Genomic DNA, 22,077 nt, shown 5'->3' with positions numbered 1-22,077 from the left:
TCACACTGGGCAAAGCAGATATTCTTGCCAAAACATAGCATGCCGAGTACACAGGGTGAATTGTCCAAGAAGAGACAGTCACTTCTACAGTAACAAAAATATGGAAACACTGACAACAAGGCTGACATTCATGCATTCAAAAACATTAAGAGGATACAAAGTAAAATAAATACATCATCTCATCCTCATCCTGGAACTTGAGTTAAAATTCCACAAACTAGAGTGACTCAGAACAATAAAAATTATTTCCATGGACAAAACGGTCTTGATGTTGTACTAAATACATCCAGTGACCTCATTGAACAGCAGAATAAGTTTTCCTATGCATCAGGAAGTGGAATTGTTGCTATAGCATAAAAAAGGAGCAAAGCAACATTTACCAGGAACTGGTTGGGCTACTGTGAAGGCAGGAAAACACACAACTGTTCGATTCTGGCATCTCTGCTTGTTTGTCTGTGGAAAATTCACTGAGCTTAGAGAGAGAGCATAAGAACTTTGCTAGGTCACCTTTCGTTTCTATTGCTGATAGTGATTCTATTACAACTGCACATTTCAAAGATTACTAGGAATTCATTAGCAACAATGGATTTTGGTTGAAAAGTTTATCTGTAACTATGCAGCATCTCAACTCCCAACTTTATTCAACTCTTGAGTTAAAGAAATAGGGAGGCTACTATACACCCGTTTCAGAAAAACTGTTTTGTTTACTTTAAGCCCACCATGTCAAAATTAAAGTTTTTGAGGATAATAAAATGTTTGTGGTTTCTTAAAAGTTAAAACAGCTGCACTGACATTAAAACTGGTTTTTGTGCAAAGGCAGTATTTTTAAAAAATATTACTTAAACATATTCAGTCACATCTATATAAACAAAGTCATCAGGACTGGCCCATACCTAGGTACAGTGTTACTTTCAGAGTAAAGTTTGTGGACAAGATTTTTAAATGCCAAGTAAACCATTTTGAAAAGTGCAGCATCACGTGGCATCAAACTGGCAAGGAGAAGAAACCAAAGACTGAACCTCAGGGCTGTCCACTGAGAACCTCGTTTTCTTGGCACAGAGGTTCCCGGAAAGCACACAAACTCGGCTGCAAATAGGCCCAGCACTGCTCGGACACCCGGGCCTAAAGCAAGCCAGCTATTCAGGCCTTCAGGACATTAAATATAATGACAGAAGTGGGAACTTTTGCAGGAAAAGATCCAAACCATGAACCTTCAAGAAACTACTCGTTCTGTGGTTACACAGCCATGGTTAATGCTGAATTAATTAATTTTCCTGAGGAAAAAAATGACCAAACAACACACCTACCTTTCACAGAGACACTAACCCTGCCGAGTGGAACTTTGCATTACTCAGAGAAACGGTCAGAACAAACAGTATTGATTCCAAACGCTGAGTTGAAAGGGTCACGTTAGCTCAAGAAATTAGAAATAAAAAGGGTAACCGAAACAACCTTAACTAATTTAAATCTTAGAGGACGAGTGCATAATTTCCATACTCTGAAGACTTACAAGACCTTTCTTCCTTCCTTTTCAAATTACATGCACTTTGATTTCATTTTTTAAAACCTTATCTTCCCATTTATTTTTAATTGTTCCACCCTTTCTCCTCCTACCATTTATCACATTCTTTCCCCAGCTATGGTAGCTTCAGACCACCTCTCCTGCTTTCTTTCATTGATCTAATGCACAACTCTTTCTCTTTAAGAGCTGGTATAGTCTTGAGGTAATTATCTCTTCCTTCCTTCCCTCCCTTCTTTCTTTCTTTCCTTCTTTCTTTCGCAGCTCTGCTTCTTATTAGCCAAATAACCTAACATTTTGGGCCTCAGAAATGCTCATCTTTAAAGTAGGTGTTTAGTCCAGCCTCATGACACACATCTGTAATCCCAGCTACTTGGGAAGCAGGGGCTGGAGGATTGTAACTTCCAGGCCAGCCAGGGCAAAGTTTTCAGAGTCCTATTTCAAAAACAAAATACAAACAAAAGAGCTGGGGATATGATTCAAGCGGCAGAGTGCATGAGGCCCTGTGTTCAATCCCACTACTGCAAAACAAAACAAAACAACTAAAATAAGTGGGTTTTTAAATAAAAATTTATTTTTTATTAAAATCACTTTTTTTGGCAGCACTGGGATTTGAACTCAGGACTTCACACTTGCGAGGGAGGTGCTCTTACCTCTTGAGCCAAGTGGGTGTTTATTTATAATAGTACCAACTTCTTAGGAGCTTCTTAGGCTCATCCTCATCATTAAAAAACATAAAGCTCTTAGCACACAGAACTGAAATTACACAAAAATGTTAATACTTTCATTATTTTGGTGGAATATCAGCTGTGTGCACACAGTGACAGATATTTGTGCTATGAAGCTGACCCATCAGAAAAAAAGCTGTTGCTTTTTCTTTCATTTGGACAGGTTTCTTATGTTTTACACCCCATGACGGATCACATCTGCTTTCCAGCAAACTAAAACTGCAGTCTTCTCTACAAATGCAATGCGGAGTTAGAGCACTACGTGGAGGACTCCCTAAAATTTGCATCATTCAGATTTATTTCCTTCCAGCTCATGGAAGCCATCAGGAAGAGGTGTATTTCTGTGTAACCTCTGCTCTGAACTGCACCAAGTGGAAAGTAAAATGCCCACAGGACTCCCAAAGGCGTCAGCCAGGAAGATAAGGGATGAGTGCGTTACGCAGACATCACCAGTCCAAAGAACCCCGTCAGTCTAAAGAATTTCCTCTCTTTCTCAATGCCCAGTCTGTGTTCTTCCTTTCTCATTTCACTCTCTTCCGATGTTCTTTCATGGCTGATTTGATATCATCATTGTATCCTCTTATTTCGTTCCTCCTGGGAAAATACCAAGTATTTGAATAATGGCTCTAGGAGTGATGCGACTGGATTAAATGAACCTCTCCGAGCCTCAGTTTCCTGATCTGAAAGTGGGTAATGCTGTCTCTCTGACAGGGATTACATGAGTAACAAGGCAATGCATGTAAGCCATTATGCTCAGTGCCTGGCACACTGTGCTCAAATCCATAATTGATGCTATTTATTATTTTGCCCTAAGTAACTCAGTTCTTAGTTTGGATGCTGGTTACAGTTCAAAAAGAAGAAAAGTTAAACATGTATCACTTTCAGATTTTAAATAAAAATCTTTTAAGCCCAACTCTCCTTTCCTTCTTGCAAAATCCTCTCCAAATCTAAATTCAAACTAAAGCAGTTTTTTCCAAACTTGCAATAGGTATTTACACAAAATACCTTGCAATTAATCTAGTGTACTTTATTTAGAGGCGATATTTTCCCACTGACTCCATCCCAAATTGACTTTTTCTGTGTATATTCAACAATGTCCACTGGAAGCATTTCACACCTTCACTCTGGAAGCTTTGAATGTGCCCATGAGGCTGGATGGACAGTTTTGTGCTTCAGTTACAGAAAGAATATGCGTTCATCTCTGTCAGACAAGCCACTCTTCTTTAGCTGCTTCTGCTCCCTGGCTTGTGGTGCTATTGGGGGGGATGGAACCTTTAAGAGGTGGGGTTAGTAGGAGGTCTTCCGGCATTCCCTCTAAGGGGATAATGGGGTCCCAACACCTTCCTCATCCTCTTTTTCATATCTTGGCCAGGGAATAAAAGATTTTACTCTACCGCATACTCCCATCATAATATGCCACCTCCACCACAGGCCCCAAATAGGGCCAATTGATCATGGCCTGGAACCTCTGAAACTGTGAGCCAAAATAACCTTTTTCTCTTTATAAGCTGATTAACTTAGGTATTACAGTAATGAAAGCTGAGTAACACACCACTGTTTTCAATGCCCAAGTACATTTTCCAAGTCCCTTTTTGACTTCTCACATTATAAGAGCTTTTAAAATGATAACATCATCCTATCCAAAGAGTTGAACAGCAGCAATATAGCTTAGGTGTCAGTTAAATTGTTGCCTTTTCTCCACTTGTCACTTATTTTGTTGTGTCCCTCAAAGCTGAGGTTGCCATGCAGGCAATGCTGGGGAAACCACTCAAGATGCTGATGCCATGTCTCTAGCACGTCAAGGCACAGCTGGTTTGGAACTTGCTATGCATCAAAGCCACACTATGTCATCCCTGCTCATATTTAAAAGGCCACATTTCTGGTATCTATACACAATGGAATTTTATGCAGCCATGAAGAAGAACGAAATGTTATCATTTGCTGGTAAATGGATGGAATTGGAGAACATCATTCTGAGTGAGGTTAGCCTGGCCCAAAAGACCAAAAATCGTATGTTCTCCCTCATGTGTGGACATTAGATCAAGGGCAAACACAACAAGGGGATTGGACTTTGAGCACATGATAAAAGTGAGAGCACACAAGGGAGGGGTGAGGATAGGTAAGACACCTAAAAAACTAGCTAGCATTTGTTGCCCTTAACGCAGAGAAACTAAAGCAGATACCTTAAAGCAACTGAGGCCAAGAGGAAAAGGGGAACAGGTACTAGAGAAAAGGTTAGATCAAAAAGAATTAACCTAGAAGGTAACACCCACGCACAGGAAATCAATGTGAGTCAATGCCCTGTATAGCTATCCTTATCTCAACCAGCAAAAACCCTTGTTCCTTCCTATTATTGCTTATACCCTCTCTACAACAAAATTAGAAATAAGGGCAAAATAGTTTCTGCTGGGTATTGGGGGGGGGGAGAGGGAGGGGGCGGAGTGGGTGGTAAGGAAGGGGGTGGGGGCAGGGGGGAGAAATGAACCAAGCCTTGTATGCACATATGAATAATAAAAGAAAAATGAAAAAAAAAAAAAGGCCACATTTCATTTCTTTATGCCACTTTATTATCTTCTTTGATAATCAGCACATCTGTGGCCACTTGGACTAGTACATTTGGCAACTTTTATGTTGATGCTTATGGTACGCTCCTATCATGGTTCCCTATCTATTTTTTCATGTGATCAACATCTCAGTTAAACAAATATGTAGTGGAGGACAACTAACTTTCATCAGACTACAGAGATTATTTAAAAAAAGAAAAAAAAGCCACAGCCCTTGCTGTGAGAAGTTAACAAGTCAGTGAGGCAGATACAATTTATGACAATAAAATGGATTATTTTGTTGTAATGCTCAAAGTAACTCCAAAAGGTAGAAAGCATAGGCCTTAGGATACACATTTTACATATGAGTAAACTGAGGCTAAGGGAGGTTGTCTGATTTACTGATTTAAGCCTCCTGAGCTCATCCCCATACTTATTCCACTATGGGATTATGATTCTGCTGAGGTGTAATCACAAAGAGCAGCCCACATCAGAACTGGAAGGTTTTCCAATTCTGTACATTTAAGTTCACTAGGTATTATAAGATCTATGTTAAGTGGGCTTTGGATTCTATGATCTCTTCCTATCAGAGATAAATAAAATTTACGGCCAGGTGTGGTGGCTCATGCCTACAATCTCAGTTATTCAGGAGACAGATATTGGGAGGATTGTGGTTGAAGGCCATCCTAACAAAAAGTTTGTGAGACCCCCCCCCATCTCAAACCACAAGCTGAGTGTGATGGCATGTGCTTATGAGCCCAGGTATGTGGAGGCATGGGTAGGAGGACCGTGGTGTGAGGCTGGCTCTAGGCAAAAACATGAGATCCTATCTGAAAACTAAAGCAAAAACGGGCTGGGGGCATTGTTCAGGTTGTAGAGTACCTGCCGAGCAAGGTCCTGAATTCAAACCCCAGTACCATACTGCAGCAGACAGAGGTGGGTGGAGAGAGAGAGAGATAAGATTAAATTTCTCTATATTAGGGTCTTATGATGTAAAGTTACACAGCGATTAAGAACACTAAGTAATATGAATAGAATGTACAAACCACACCAGCAAAGCTTACCAAGGAAGGTCTGCATATTAACTACCACCCTTCAATTTTGGGATGCGTTAGGTTTGTTCAGTGGTTTATTTCTTAACTTTTCCACGTGCTGACTGAATTACTAAAACTAACCAAAATTACCAATAAAAATGGATCAAAGAGGAGTTTAATATACTACATAATCCAGTCTTGATGCCTAAGTAAAAACATATTGGAATCCTCTTCTCTATTCCAAGCTTAGGAGGAATTTAGTACACAACGTAACAGCAAACATTTCTATAGTCTTCCTACATGCTAGGCACCCTAAGAACTCAAATTTAACTAATATACCCCTCATAACCTGATGAAGCAAGTATAAGCACTGTTTCTGTTTTACTGATAAGGAAACTGAGGCAAAGCAGGTAACTTTCTCCAAGTTTCATAGCAAGTAAGCATTAGCACTGAGATTAAGATTCTGAAACCAGGTGTGCTGGTGGATGCCTATAATCCCAACACTCAGGAGGCTGAGGCAGGAAGACTGTGAGGTCAAGGCCAGCCTAAGCTACATAGTGAGTTCCAGGCCAGCCTGGATTCTACGGTGAGTCTCAAAAAAACCAAACCACACCAACCAAACAAAACAACAGCAACTCTGAGGGCTGTGCTCTGAAGCTTGTGTTATTCTTTCCTATATAAATGATTCTAGGGATTCAGGTCCAGCCACTCACCCCAAAGAAAGCAAATGGAAACAATGGTAAAAAGGCAGGAATGGATTTTAATCAACATAATTATGTTGGGAAAAGGGAAAGTAAGCACTTCAACATCCCTGGGATATTGATGTGAGCGTTAGGTTTAGATACAGGAAAATTGAGGCAGAGATGAGAGGTATGCATAATTAAGCTGTCTTGATCAAACTGTGGTCTGGTTGATCATATTGTGACCAAGAAAAAGATAATTTAATCATCTGCCACTATGCAGCCAAATGAGTTGGGCAGGGGAGAAAGGCATCATAGTTAAGCTGTCTGGGTCAAACTGTGGTTTTGTTCATCGTTATCACAGTTCTGTTTCTGCAGGGTAGCCCCGAAAAAGTCCTTATTGCTTGAGGGGATGGTCTAGTTCCCAGGAGATGACTGCTCCTGCTTGGGGATGATGTCATCATGGGTGACCTGTTTGTGAGGCTCTGCTGTTCCTGGAATCCAAGATGACCGCAGGTTTAGGATAATGACTTGGAGGCTTTTCAGGCACTTTTTGGGGAGTCTGCAACAGGATGTTGTAAAACCTGACAGTAGGATGCCTCACTACTCTTATCTCTGCCCCTTCAGCCTTGAAAGGGGATGAGATAGATGAGGTAGCACAAGTTTTTAGATAGACACTTCTTGAGTGATTAACATGCCTACTTGTAGAGTTAAGCAGGAGTCTGACCCAAAGGTTTAAGACAAAGGAGATAGCTGCAAAATGGAAGCAGAAGTGCCAGGATTTTATCCTGATTTTAGTTAGCTTGTGGGTCCAAGTGAAGAGGAGTCAGTGCTTTTCTAGCAAAAGAAGTTTCTTTCTTTCTTTCTGTGGTACTGGGGATTTGAACTCAGGGCTACATACTTGCTAGGCAGGCACTCTACCACTTGAGGCTTGCTGCCAATGCTTTTTGCTTTATTTATTTGTTTCTTACAATACTGGGGTTTGAACTCAAGAGCCTTGGCCTTCTAGGCATGTGCTCTACCACTTGAGCCAATCCCAAACTCTGCCTCAGTTATTTTTCAGATAGGGTCTTGCACTCCTTCCACCCTCCTCCACCACTAGACCTCAGACTGTGATCCTTCTACCTCTGCCTCCCTCATTGTTGGGATTACAGGCATGAACCACCACAACTGACCCAGCAAAAGCATTTTCTAAGTATCTGTTATAGTCAGTGGCCATCCAAAAATAGATTGGGCCTCTACCATATGGTACCTCTGTGGTGACAGAAATTAAACCTTCACACAAATCATAAACAGTTATCAATTATGATAAAGGCAAAGAAGGGACACTCCCATATGTGAACACTACTTTCTTGAGAATTAAGATGGGTATATTATTCAGACAAGGAAGGACTCTGAGGAAGAGGAATTTAAGAAATCAAGGCGTTAATAATTTTCTAACCCTGTCAGTAGGTCCTCAAAAATTCCTTAGACAAAAAGGGTTCTAGGAGGATCCTCAGATTGTAAACAGCTCACCTGAGTCTCTGATAAATTAATGAAGAGTTTATTGTATTAGGAACACAGTGACTAGAACTAGAAACTATTTAATCATTGAAATTTTCAAGTTACCAAACACAGTCAAGTAAATGTCATCAATCTCTTAATTATTCTGGGAACTCCTCATATTTATAGCATGGTCAACATGTATGAGAATTTTATAATTGGTTTGTTTTTCCTTGTACTAAATTTTTATAAAAATAACTGTTAGATGAATGAGATCTTTTAAACTGTTTCCCAAAGACTATTAAATATCTGTTGCATTTTTTCCATTGATTTTTTGGATTTCTAAACTGACTGATTTATTTCTAGTGACAAGTACTAAAAATTAATCAGGATATTCAGCATCTTTGTTTCCATATTTGTACGATGAGGGGGAGAGCTTAAAATGAGGTCATTTCCTGTTCTAGATTTCTAAGAGTTGTAGTCTGAAAACAGCCTTTGGCATTCACACATGTGGAATCGTATTTTCCTCCCATAGAGTTTACTGAAAACACCCCAGATGGTTATTCATGAGTAAAATATTCTAGTGCTTAACTAAATTCAATCAAAAGCAAGTGGGAACACAGATAGAGGAAAGATGGGACAAACCCAAAAGTAAATTTAAAAATTCCAGAAGCATGGGAGCCATCAGAGAAAAGAGATTCTGCTGCAGAAGGAAAAAGCGTTTCTAGAAAAGAAAGTGTGTGAGTGTAAACGTATCACTAAGTTATAACACTTATATTTTATTTTTTGGAGTAGTCCATCACACAATTTTTTTCAAGGCTGCTAATTACCTGCCAACTATGAGCAACTGTAATGCCTTTTTTATGAGAAGACAGATGTCAGGCCCTGCCCAATCGCTAACCTCAGTGTATTTTTTTCACACTCAAATGCCTATTTCTTCAACTTTGCATTCATCCTTATTGAATTCTCAGGATCAATTTTAACCTGAGAAAGGAGGATCTAACAAGCTTCACACCAGTTCTCTGAGACCTAAGATAAAGTCTTTATTTCTGCTCTGTCTCACCTCAGATCATATATCTGGACACTGCTGTGGTTCTTTTCCCTGAAGTTCTGTGCTAGTAACTTGCCCTAGTTGCTTCCTATGAGTAGGGTCCTGTACTGTGCTCCCCCTTAAGTATCAGAGACTTGGTCTTACAACCCAGCACTGTAGATGGGCTTCCCAGGTGATCCTGTCATCTCTGGACATCTCCTCAACACAGAATCAACATCAACAAGGTCTGAGGAATCTATCCCTTAGTTACACCCGACTTGGGCTCTTTTACAATTTTAATACCATAGATGTCCCATCATTAATCATGTGTAAAATGTATTAAGCTCTTACTAAGTGGCAAGCATTGTGTTAAGTGATTCGGCACTGAGTATGTCATTTAGTTATCACGATATTACTTCAGGTACCACCCACTCTAAATCGGTCATGTCAGTTCCATCTCTCTTGCAAGTGACCCAATTATGGCCAGTGAGGGGGACTCTGTTGAGAAGTTCCTGGGGCTATAGAAACATAAACCCTCATCTTCCTTCCTATATGGATGTGGTATTTGGAACTGATGCTGGTCTGAGAAACAGCAATCACCAAGCTATGGCATCTGTGTCCTCAATGAGATTGTTGAGCTGCTGAATCTTCCAACTCTGGGGCCCTGGAGTTCTTGATAGATGAAAATTTTCATTACTGTAACCAGCTGGACTTGAGTTTTTTGTTGGCTGCAGCTAAAAGCAATTTATTTACTTATGTGAAGAACTGACAAGTAATATCCAGAGTCAGTAACAGACCACTACATTACTGAAACTCATTAAACATGGATGTAAAGACAATTACTATAGGAAGATCTTTTTCTCTCTGTAGTTAAATACCATGACTTGGCACAGCACAAATTATACAATATGTTAGATGTGATTTTAACTGATACTGTCTGTTATCTTAGCTGATAAGAATGTTAACCAGATTTTACTTATAACTATTTCTAACACTAAGACCACTACTTTTACAAAGCACTAGGTCATAAGCAGTAATTTATAAGGCTAAAAGAACTTCAGGAAGATTATACCTTCTCAATTCTAAAGATAAAGTACAGTTGTTGCAGCTCTGTATGTCTGAGAGCTGGTTTCCATGCTCTCATCTCTCACTCTGAGCTCAGATCTGGAGGACGTGTGATGCTGAGGAAGGTTGGGTAGGCATGCAGGGGGAAAACCAATGGGGCTGGAGCACATGGAGGAAAATAAAATTCACTCTGGGCAAAATTGAAAAGATTGACTTGTTATCTGGAGAAGAAACAGTGACAAAGTTCCAGTCATTCAAAGGTCCTTCTATAAAGATGTCACTGCAAGTCAGTTTTCCAGAAGAAGGACAAAAGTAACATTTGCTTTTTAAATGAAAAGCAAAGCCTCTTAGGAGCTCTGCATGTCTCATTAGCTTTTTTGACATATAACGTACTAATAACATACTAATTCAAGTTCTTTACTGGTGATAGTGACACAATACATGTGCCTAAGAGCTACTGACATCCTGTCTTCAGAGGACACAAAAAATACGGTTTACCACCATATACTAAATGAAAATAAGTGTCAGCTGTTGAAAGGCCTGTACAATTTAGTATGTTAAAAAACCAGGAAAGTGATAAGTTTCTAAATTTTTAAATTAATTTTCCTGAAAGTTGAGAACCATAAAAGTTTTCTGTGCATGCCATCCAAAATAAACACCAGACAGAGCCCTCAAAATGCTCATAATTATCCGTGAATTCAGAGACATTGTGTGCTGCCATTTATAATATAAAGGCAAACAGACTTAAAGCATGGGAGATATTTTTGTATGTTCCCTACATAGTGCACTGTAGTCATTAAGCAGCTCTACAAGCCTTCCAGCAGATTTGTGCTTCCATCCCAACTGTAGGTCCTAGTGGGCTTTGATATTCCTTCTGTGTGCCTCCACATCCCTAGAGAATCCTGCTAAAATAAGATCTGGCCCCTGGCACTCTCCCTATATATTATTAAAAAAACTTACATATAGTGCAAAAATATCCACTTTGCTCAGCTAAGGCACAGTCACAAAGTGAGGTGACCCCTTTTAATAACTCTTATGTTATTTCAAGGGTCAGCAGATCCATCTTTATTTCTAAAGACTTCCAAGAGTGAAAATTACCCTTTACTTGTTCATCTGAATAATCACTAACCTCCACTTTTCTTCAATTATTTCCTTTATTTATCTAATCATTCAACAAATATTTATTCTGCATTTTCTATATATTTGATACTATCCTAGGCTCTGAGAATACATCACTGCAGAGAGAAGAACTCTGTATATTCTGGCGGGGAAAAGGACAAGTAGGAAATAAATCATAAACAGAAAAACATACCAGGGAGTGGTTAAGTACTGTGCAGAGATCTGATATAAAACAAGTGGGTGGTTACTACAGATTGGAAGGTCAGGAATAGCCTTTCTGAAAATGTGACATTTGTGCCAAGACCAAAATAACCAAAAGGATCAACCCTGTTGCTAGTAAGCAGAATGTTCAAACAAGAGCCAATGCAAACCCTAAGGTAGGAGCAAGCTTAATTTGTTCAAGGAACAGAAAGATAGAGCCAGTATGGGATTAAATGAGTATTATATGATGAATTGCATCACCCCCAAACCCATATGTTGAAAACTCCCAGTGCTTCAGAATGCAACTGATAGGGTCTTGAAAGGGGTAATTAGGTTAATGTGAGGTCATTACTCACATTAACCTAATGTGAGTAAAATGTGTCAAATCCACTATGACTGGTGTCCTTGTAAGAAGATATTAAGACACAGACACATGGAAGACCATGTAAGGACACAGGGAGAAAGTGGCTACCTACAAGCCAAGAAGAGAGACTACAGAAGAAACCAACCCTGCTGACACTTTGATCTCAGACTTTAAGTCTCCAGAACTGAGAGAAAACAAATTTCTATTGTTTAGGCCTCCCAGCTTTGGTGCTTTATTCTGATAGGCCTAGAAAGCTAACGTAGCAAGTTACCAGAAAAAAGTTAGGAAGAAGGGTCAGATCATACAGAATTTAGCAAACCAGCACATAGAGCTGGAACTTTAAGTATTATGGGAAGGTACTGGAGGGTTTGAAGGAGAGCAGTGACATAATTTAATTTACACAGGTAATTCTGAATAGCCCCTTTGTGGAAAGTGCACTGGAGAACACAAATGGAGGCAGGGAAATTAGTTAAGAGGCAGATGTAGTTGTTCAAATGGAAGATGATGGTGATTTGCACAAGAGTGGTGGCAGTGGAGATAAATAAAAGTGTATGCACTTGTCATGTGTTTTGAAAGGAGAGCTGATGAATTAGAAGTGGGGTTGAAGGAAATAAAGGAACAAAGATGGCTCCTAGATTTTTTGTCTTGAACAATGGAGTGGATGAGGGTACCAATTTCTAATATGGAAAAAGCAGAGAGGAGAAGAGCAAGTGTACAAATATGTAAGAATTCTCTTTGGTAATGTTGTGTTTGAAATGCTCTCTAGATATTCAAATGGAGATGTCAACAAATTTGAATATATTAGTCTGGACTTCTAGATAGCATAGCAATCAGAACTGGAAACAAGATTTAAAGAGTGACTAATGTGAAAAGGCACTAAAAACCGAGAAACATTAGAAGAATTAGACTATGACCTGAAGGAAGTGATATGAGAAAATCATCCATTCCCCCCTTTTTCCTTCTGATGATACTGGGGTTTGAACTGAGGGACTCATGCTTGCTAGGCAGGTGCTCTACCACTTAAGTCACTCAGCCAGCCCCTATCCATTCCTTTCAACAGTTAAATTCTAAGAAAAAGGCTCCAGAAGGTATTGTTCATTCATGGCTTTTCAAGTTATGGTGGCTGTTTGCAGCAATGTTTGGAAAAATCCTCCTTTGGCGGGAAGAGTTACTAGTTACACATTATGATTGCACAGGTACCATCTAGATAACAGGTCTGGAAATAAACAAATGGGTTGTAATGAACTTTCCAAGCTAATAGGTATCTCTCTGAAGGCTTCAAGTGTCAACTGCCTATACATTTTCTTGTTAAATTCAATTTTACAGAAGTTATAAAACACAGAAACATAAAATTTAATTTTTTCAGAAACCATCACTTTTGATATTGTGATTATTTGAAAAGAACACAAGGTGAAGTTCATTGAGCAAAACAGTAGAGTAGGCAAGGCAGTAGAATGTGCAATTTTCAAACACAGATTAGTCAGTCCAAAATATATTCATACTAGCTGAAGGCGTGACTCAGTGGGTGCGCACTGGCCCAGCAAGTGCCAGGCCCTGGGTTCGTTCCCCAGCACTGCCGAAAAAAATACAAAAAAATCAAAATATATTCATATTACATAGCAGCATAGGACTGAAAGAATACTTGATGTGCTATTTAAGACATATTTTTACTCAAGTGCAAGAATATCTTGACTGGGAAACCCTTTATTAATATATCCGTTGTAGCTGATGCATGTGCTAAAAATGAGGAAGGCTGAATTCCTTTTTTTAAAAAAAAGCTGCATTTGCTACTTTTTCACCAACTGAAACAAACCTCCACAAGTGGGGCAAGCTGCTTTTTTGACTATACCACTTCACCCAGGGGCTGAACATGATATGCGGGTCGGTTTCTGGAAGGCTGGGATTACTTATTTATTATTTTTGGAATTCTGGTATTTATGTTTTTCCTTCTAGCCCTGGCTCTTTTAGTGGTTGTTATTAAAGCATTCAATAGAGATGCCTGTGAAAGGTTCCAGTCAGGATTAGTAAAGTGCACAGTAATTAATTCTGAGAAGGTGTCCTCTGATTCCAAGTGGTAGCATGGCAAATGATATTGTAAATATTCACTCTTTGTCATGTGTTCACACATTTGATTTTCTTGGGGCTTATTTAAAATGTGTTAGTGAAAAAACTGAATATGTGTATGACTATGAATGTTAAGTGAAGGCTTATTTCCAATCACAGTTGTACAAAATGGCTAAGCTTTGAGGTCTGGAAGTATAGCTCAGTGGTAGAGCACTTGCCCAGAATGTATGATGAACAAGACTCTGGGTTTGATCCCAGAACTCTCTCCCTCCCCCCTACAACATGCTAGCTTTAAGAAACTGTCCTCGAAAGTAATCCATGTTCTAACACAGTGGTAACAAAAACAGTAATTTCTCTTCTCCATTATCAAGTCTGGGCATCCTCAGCTGAATTGATAATGGAACAATGCAAAAATATTTTCTTAGTAGAAACTTTCCAGTCAGTGTTTTATCAAGGGAAAGCAACTGTTGCGTAGCTACTGGGCTTTGCCTTTCCCAAATTACTTTTGAAAAATATGATAAGTTTCTTGCCTTTGTAGTTTTTTCCTTTAAAAAAAACTTTATTTCTCTTTTTAATTTATCACTAAGTATTCACTATTTTTAAAATAAAACATTGAGGAATAGTCAGTAGGAATATAACACAGAAGGGACTTTGTGGTTTTGAGTAGTTCTCAATGTATATTATACTTAATACCATCTAGATACACTTGTGAGGCTAAGCAGGATGAAATTAGATTTCCATGGCATCGCTCCTATATATTGTCTTTTTCCTTGAACCAGAGCTGTGCTAGCTAGAATCCATTGTCTCTCGGGCAGATTTATTATAGAGCACATGCATTCCATTTTACAACAGAATGTACTTATCATAAAATGTACAAAGCTTACAGTATAACAGAGCACACAATCTCTTGGCAAAAAAGAAAACAGTTTAATAGTGGTTATAATTTGCAAAGTTTTCTCAAATTTCTTAACTAAATTTTATACCACATAAGTTGATTTTTAAATCCTGAAATTAATCCCTAGTGAACAGCTGTGTTTATGCTATCAAAATAAAATGCATTTTAATATTATGCAAATATATGAGCAAAGTATTCCTTACTGACATTATATACCTGGGCCAGATTTTCTTGTTGCTTCAGTTTCTTTTGGATATACCTCAGGAACTTCAAAAAGTAGGCTAACTCTTTCAGGTCTGAGGGCACAATTTAACATACAGCCTCTTTGGTGACTAACGCCATTAAGTATCTGCACAGTGATCTGAGGAGATCACTTACAAATACCCAGGGAGAAACTAAGATCAAGGAGAATATAGATAAATTTAGCAGTTAAAAGATTATGCAAAGAACTAGGATTACAACCAATTTTAAAAAGTATGCCTGTTAACAAAAGCTAAAAGGAAATGTGCAAAAATGAAAAGAGCCAAGGTTGGTTGGTAGATAATGGCTAATGTGTGTTGAGGAATATGTTGGGACCCCACAGTCTGAATATGTAATATCTCACTTACTCCCTACAACTATATAAATCATTACTTGTTCCCAAGGCAGATCTATGCACAGAACACACACAGCTTGTCAATATAAATTTTCTATTATTCTAAACATTCAAATACTAGTGTGACTGAAGATACGGAAAACTGGACCATTTGGAGATGTATCACAATAGTCTTTTTTGTTTGGGTTATCTGCCAAGCACCTATGGCTTACTCCATCCAGTTGTCACTATTGTTTTTATGTATCCCCGGGCTATTATTTTGGACAGGACTTAAAACAGCGTCAGCCCATCCTTTTCTCTTATATGACTCATTTCTAGAACATGAAACACTTGCACATCCTTTATCCACAAATTCTGGCACTGCAGCAATGCCCAACACAGAGTACCTTCTTGGCTTTCTAGTAAATTGGTTAGTCATCTAGTTTCTTGTCCTCTAGAACTTCCAGATATATGTCCTTGGTATTTTCAAGGATGTTTGTAATTACTCTATGATATGAAGTAAAAAGGAGAACATATCCCATCCCACACATTCAACATAGAAAAAAATAGGAAGAACAGTTAAGAAAAATAAAAACATATAAAAATCTTTGTTATCCAGCATCCATGCATAACTATGATTCAGCGTTAATAATCTCCCATTTTAAACTTTCAGATAGTCCTACTAAGTATGTTTATGAGTACATATTTTTGCTCATCTACTATAAAATTATACTGCAAGCATACACATTCCATATTTAAATAAAACATGGATTATAAAGCAATTTAAAAATTAATTCATGCTATTCCAACAGATTACTTTGGATTTTCTGGATTTGGAATTGGAATTTGAAAGCAGTCTTTTGTTGTTAGGTAAATCCAAACACAATTAGTAAATCTACTTACACTGAATTTTAGAATATTTCAAGACTTAACCCATAGCAAATTCAGACTTTTATAGTCATAATAGAATTTGAGAACAACTTTATAAAACGTTTAAAGGAATACTTCAAGATCAATTGGGACGTGTTAAAATCTGAGAATGCAAAGCTGTGTCACAATTAACAGATCCTTTCTTCTCTAAATATACATGAATCAACAAGAGAAAGAACACAATAGAAATGTTTAGCTGCCAAAAAAGAAGTTTTTCTGAGACATAGTAAAGGTTTTCTTCTGTGGCCATATAAAGTTTTACATCTTGTACTAAATTCTGGGAAAGTAACCGTGCAATAGCAAAATGACTAATTATTAAATGTTGGACAGAGAGAGGTTCTCTGTTCCCTGTGGATATGCAGAGCAGATCCAGAATGCACTCAGGCAACCTGACCCTTCATTATCTTGAAGACACCTGATATCTCTAACATCCATGAGGCTGCCAACTCCTTGTCCACACTGACTACATGGCATGTACCCCATTTTATAACTAAAGAGGATTTAAAATTCATGAGGCTTGTTGAAAGCTCAACTGTCACATTCTACTCATTCCAAAGTGTATGGGAAAAAGCAGAAGCGACATTTCAACTGAAGCCATTATTGTGCTTGAATAGCCATATTCCATTAAATTGCTAATAAACCTACTAGAAGACGGTGATCACATCAACCATACAGTTGCATTCCTTCTCTTTATACCAACATACCCAACTTCATTCTATGCAGTATTGCTTTTTCTATGCCCTTTATTTCAAGGTCGCCCAGAATTCAAAGCACTTATTCAGTAAGTTTGTATGCCATTAGCAGTATTCTTTACAGAAGATCATAGAAAAAGAAAATTAAGCTTATTCTGGGGTCAATAACCAATTTTAAGGGAAACACATACTAAACCAGTTCAAAGCAAAAGGTCAGGATCTATGAGGTAGTAAGGAAGACAAGAAAGACATTCATTTCCACAACTTTCCAACATTCTTTAAAAATAAAAACAAGCCTAAGGATGGAGTGGCAATGTCCTGTTCTCCTGCACTAACAGGTGACAGACAATACTACTATTCACAGAAGTTAGAGGGGAACAAAAGGTTTTTCCTCAATACCAGGGAAGTTTTGGCTTCCTTTTAAATTCATTTATTCTGGGGTTCAAAGTTGAACCTTATAAATTTTATGATAGTCTCTGAGTAAATAATATACAATGGATTAAATGCTTTATAGAGTGTTTTCACTAGCATAACCAAATAACTGTCTCTCTCTGTTATTAGGGTGGTAAGTACTGAAAAGAAATGAAGCAGAATAGATACCCTATGGAGACAAGCATTTTTAAAAAAACTAATACTCCATTTACACTGTGTATTTGATGACTCAACTATGTTACCCTCCATTTAAAGATTAATTGAAAATATGGAATAGAAAAACAACTAAAGTTGGGGGAACAAATGTCTTAATTTAAAAATTCTGTCATCAAATAGGAAACAATTATTTCCTTGTATTTTTTTTTTTTTTCCTGTTCTATAGCCTTCTTATAGTCTTCGAAGAAAAGATAGGTTTCCCCAACTTAGGGATCCAAAATGCTTGTCTCTGTCCTAATAGTCTTCCAGTGAATAGAACTGGAGGAGCAGAAAGCCATAGTAGAGAGGAAGTAAATGTTAAAGCAACAATAATATGATTCAACCAAAAAAAAAATGAGTAATAGCTCCAATATAAAAAGCTCTGGAATTACAATAATTTCACAATCCATCAGAAACAGAAAAACACACTATTACCTTAACAAATATTTATTAATCACCTAATATGTGTCAAAACTAGATATAGATGTGTGTGTGTGGTAAATTTCTGAACCAAGAGTTAAAACAGAAGTACAGGATACTAAGCTTGCAGAATCGTAGATGTAAAAAACAGAAGACATTAGGTTTAATGGCCATACAGATCACAGGCCCAGGCACCAATTAGGTGTACTTAAAGTCCACAGTCATAAGGACAGAAGCAGAATTAGAACCCAATTCCCCTTGTTTACTGTATAACAAGATGTCTTATGAATTAGAAATGTTTTTGGGATGAAAAGCCAATGTTAAGACTGCTAATAAAAGGTGTTTTTCCTTAAAAATGCTTGAGAATAAAATACTAATAATATACACAAATATATTTAAATTGCCTTATATACAACAACAACAACTAATTATCACATTTCATTTAAAGTTTTTATATTGGCTGAGATTTCACCTTTTCCTGGAACCAAATAAGGAACCACCTGCGATCTGACCAAACCTGAGGGCTCTAGAATAAGCGTGACTTTACATATGGTGACAGGAGTAAGGAGATGGTCCTCCGTATCATTATGCAGTTAGATACATTTAAAAAAAAATTTTATTTTCTTTTTTCTTTCCTTTATTGTGAGTGGTGGGGGTACTTTGTGGCATTTACACAGGTTCTTACAATGTATCAAATATATCATGCATTAAAGAATTAACAGCCCAGGTATTTTTCAACTGTTAATGATAAGAAAAGTGTAAGATTTTCCCTAAAAATATCCTTTTGGGAAACAAAACATTTCTCTCTCTCTCTCTCTCTCTCTCTCTCAAATGCAGTCACATACATGACATGCACATGCCACTACATATTAACACCCACACACAGTATGACTTTTGTGTTGAAGATCTGGCCTCCTATGTAAGTTGACAAACCCTCTTTTTCTTCATTAACATTTAAAACCTTGCTGCCTGAAGATCTGGGAGGTATGTAATATAAATAGTGACACAATTTTTGTATTCGAGGTCTAATTTCTGATAGCTGAATACACTGGAAATATATGCAAAGTGAGTAAAACAGTTTTCAGCATACGAAACTTGCATGAATATGAGGTAATAAAGTAATGGTACTGATTTTTACATGCGACCTGTTGAAATCCATTTCATTATTTCAACCATATTTTATATATTGGCACTTACAAAGACTGTAAATGAAAGATGATTTTACTCAATACGTATGAGTAGGTATAAAATTTTGAAAAGCAGAAAGCAATAAAAAAAATGAGGGTGAATGAAATTTGCTCTACAAAGGTAAAGCTGTAGAGCAGGTGTAGGCTCTTAAAAGGGAAGGGGTCATTTGTATCTTCTTTTCCTAGTTTCTTCCCAAATATGCCAAATGTAAATCTCAGCTTGTTTGTGTACTTAGCACATCTTGATTAATAAAAACATATAGTAAGAAGAGGACTGCATTCTACTGTAGAAAGCAGGCAAGGAAAGTTAACACTAAATTAGTACAGTCTATAGAGCCTGTGATTCTTTGTAACAACAGGAAATCCTGGCAACTGAAATGCTCTGTTCTTGCAAATGAAGTAAGCATCCAAACAGCTGTATTGTGACACCATTAGGCCAAACATAACAGAGAAGACACCACACATTTATCTGAAACTACAGAATATCTGTAGGAACAGGTAAAGAGAATAAGGTACAGTTGAAATTCCAAATTAAAAAAAAAATGTCTCCATGGGCTAATTTCAAAAAGCTTTTACCTTTACCATTTCTAAATTTCCTACTGTGCAAAAGTATGTCATGGGCAAGACATGTATGTCATAGTTACCTAATAAATGTGTTGAACTTAATTGATTGCTCTTTTACCTGTTAATATTTCTTTTATGGCTTATTTGGGACTAATGTTAGGGAAGGGCTGCAAGAGCCTTATAGAGAATCATACTATCCTTTGTTTTACAAATGGACAAACTGAGGCCCAGCTGAATCCCTTGTTCAAAGTCACCAGCTAGTTGTATTTCAGAGCTGTCTCCTGTCTACCAGAGGGGTGAGTGGTGCTCTTCCCATCATATCCACAGCACTGTCCTCACTACCACCAGCGGCCACGATAGCTACATTCAATCATGATGTCCTTTTAGGCCTTCCTCTTGGATGACCTTATTTATGTACTAGCTTCCCAACAAAGCCATGATTATGTACTATTTTCACCACCCCTGTAAAGAAGGGGGAGTCCCTTCTTTAATTCTTAATACACACTGTAACCAGCATACCTTTCCTGAAACAACATAAATCTCAGAAGTTTAAAAACACTTTAGATGTGGTGCACATGCCTATAATCCCATCACCTGGGTGACTAAGGCAGGAAGATCACAAGTTTGAGTCCAGCCTGGGATATGTGATGAGATCCTGCCTCAAAAAAAAACAAACAGAAAAACCTATGCTTACCTAAAATTCACATTTAAAATTTTCTTTTAAATGTACAAAGTTCCCTGCCATGCACACATATAACTTTCTTTTTGAAACCTTATACAGTTGTGTAAAGTTGGTATTATTTTCTCTGTTTAACATACAAGGTATCAGGCTCGGTGGCCTTAAGTAATATATAGTCAATAATTTTAAAACTCACAAATTCTATCCTGTAAAAATTTAACTTTATGTTCTTATAACTTGATTTTTTCTAGAGGCAGAAAACAATCCAAGCAAAAAAACCAGTCAAATCTAGTAATTTCTCAATCATTTTAGGTTTCAACTCAGTTAATTTCAGGTCCTTCCCTTCCTTTCAACCTCATTCTTCCTAGGTGACATTCACATTGAGTATTTACACAGTATCTTGTGCTGGTATCTTCTAGGATGTACAATCATACCATCACAGCCTCAGATTACTGGCCACTGGCACTGTTGTGGCTGAAATGGCAATACCCCCACTGGTCCCTGGTTACACAAACCATGTTGCCTCTATAACCATATATTCTGCTCTTGACTGTAAGAGCCCTTCACACTACTAATAGTCTCGGCCTCCTCCCCCTCTCCTTATCACTGGCCTAGGGGCAGGAGAGTAAGGATGGTAGCATAAACATGGATTACATGTGCTGTTGTCACCATTCTAGGAGGTCTATTAGTCCACACTACTGCAGACTTCCCATGTCAATCCCTGGATTCCATGAGGTCCAAAGTCTTCCTGGGCTTCACTAAATGAAGTCCTTGGGTTACATGACCCAAAGATGATTTCTTTGATGGCAGGAATCTAGAGTTTCAGAGTTCTCTCCATTCTTTCAGTTTGCTCAGTCCCCTGAAGGAGCAGCAGGGATTCCTCCTGCTGGCTAATGGCTCCATCACTCTCAACCTCAAGTCTCAGCTTCAGTAAAATTGGGATAACAAATAATATATACTTGATAAAGATCAGAGATAAAGCAGATACAGCATTTAGAAAAGTGAGTAGCACAAGTTCTCTTATCTATAATTCTAAAATTCCAAAGTTCTGAAAACCAGGAGTATGTTTTAAAATTTATGGTCAAAGTCATTTGGTAGGAAAAACCTGAGCTGATGTGAAAGGTTTTTTTATAGACTTTATTATCTCATATAGAATGGATACGCTTAGATTTTGTTGCACAAACATGTTTGAAAACAGTGCTATGTTTGAAAGAAAGTTTACACATGCCATTTCTTCTCAAAATCTGAAAAAACTCGGGTCCTACAGGTTTCAGAGAAGGAACTGTGGATCAGAAAGGTATTTTCTCTGGATATGGAAACTAGGTTTCTTTTTAGTACTTTAAAGAATGTCATTAAATTGTCCTGTGGCATGCACTTGTTCTGATAAGAAGTCTGCTTTCTTAACCTTTGTTCCTCCAGACCCAGTTTGGTTTTCTTCTTCTGATTGCTTTTAAATATCTCTCTTCATTATTGGTTTTCATTTATTGATTATGATGTATCTTGGTTTGGCTTTCTTATCTTTCCTCTTCTTAGAATTGAGTATTTTAAGTCTGTGGGCACACAGTTTTTATCAACTTTTTAAAATGTTCAGCTATTATTTCTTCAGATTTTTTTTGTGATGTTCCCAACTCCAATTTGTTAGGTTTTGTTTTGTTTGCAGTCTTTTTCTCCCTGTGTTTC

The 22,077-nt window shown here is 37.8% G+C and overlaps 1 protein-coding gene across 3 annotated transcripts in view; it reads right to left on the bottom strand.

Moving 5' to 3' along the window:
- Ddah1 (dimethylarginine dimethylaminohydrolase 1) overlaps positions 1-22,077 on the bottom strand; it is a 128,744-nt gene that overhangs the window by 30,739 nt on the left and 75,928 nt on the right. Inside the window, exon 1 of one of the 3 annotated variants that reach the window (XM_074079554.1) lies at positions 1,308-1,329. The exons of the other annotated variants lie outside the window; for them this stretch is intronic. The gene's annotated coding sequence lies outside the window, so the exon portion shown is untranslated. Of the gene's footprint in view, positions 1-1,307; positions 1,330-22,077 lie in introns of those variants that run through there. 3 annotated transcript variants of the gene reach the window in all.

The sequence above is a fragment of the Castor canadensis genome, chromosome 7 (assembly GCF_047511655.1).
Source record: "Castor canadensis chromosome 7, mCasCan1.hap1v2, whole genome shotgun sequence".
In the NCBI taxonomy this organism is placed as follows: Eukaryota; Metazoa; Chordata; class Mammalia; order Rodentia; family Castoridae; genus Castor; species Castor canadensis.
Note: the sequence above shows the minus strand (reverse complement) of the source record. Positions and strands in the feature narration are given on the sequence as shown.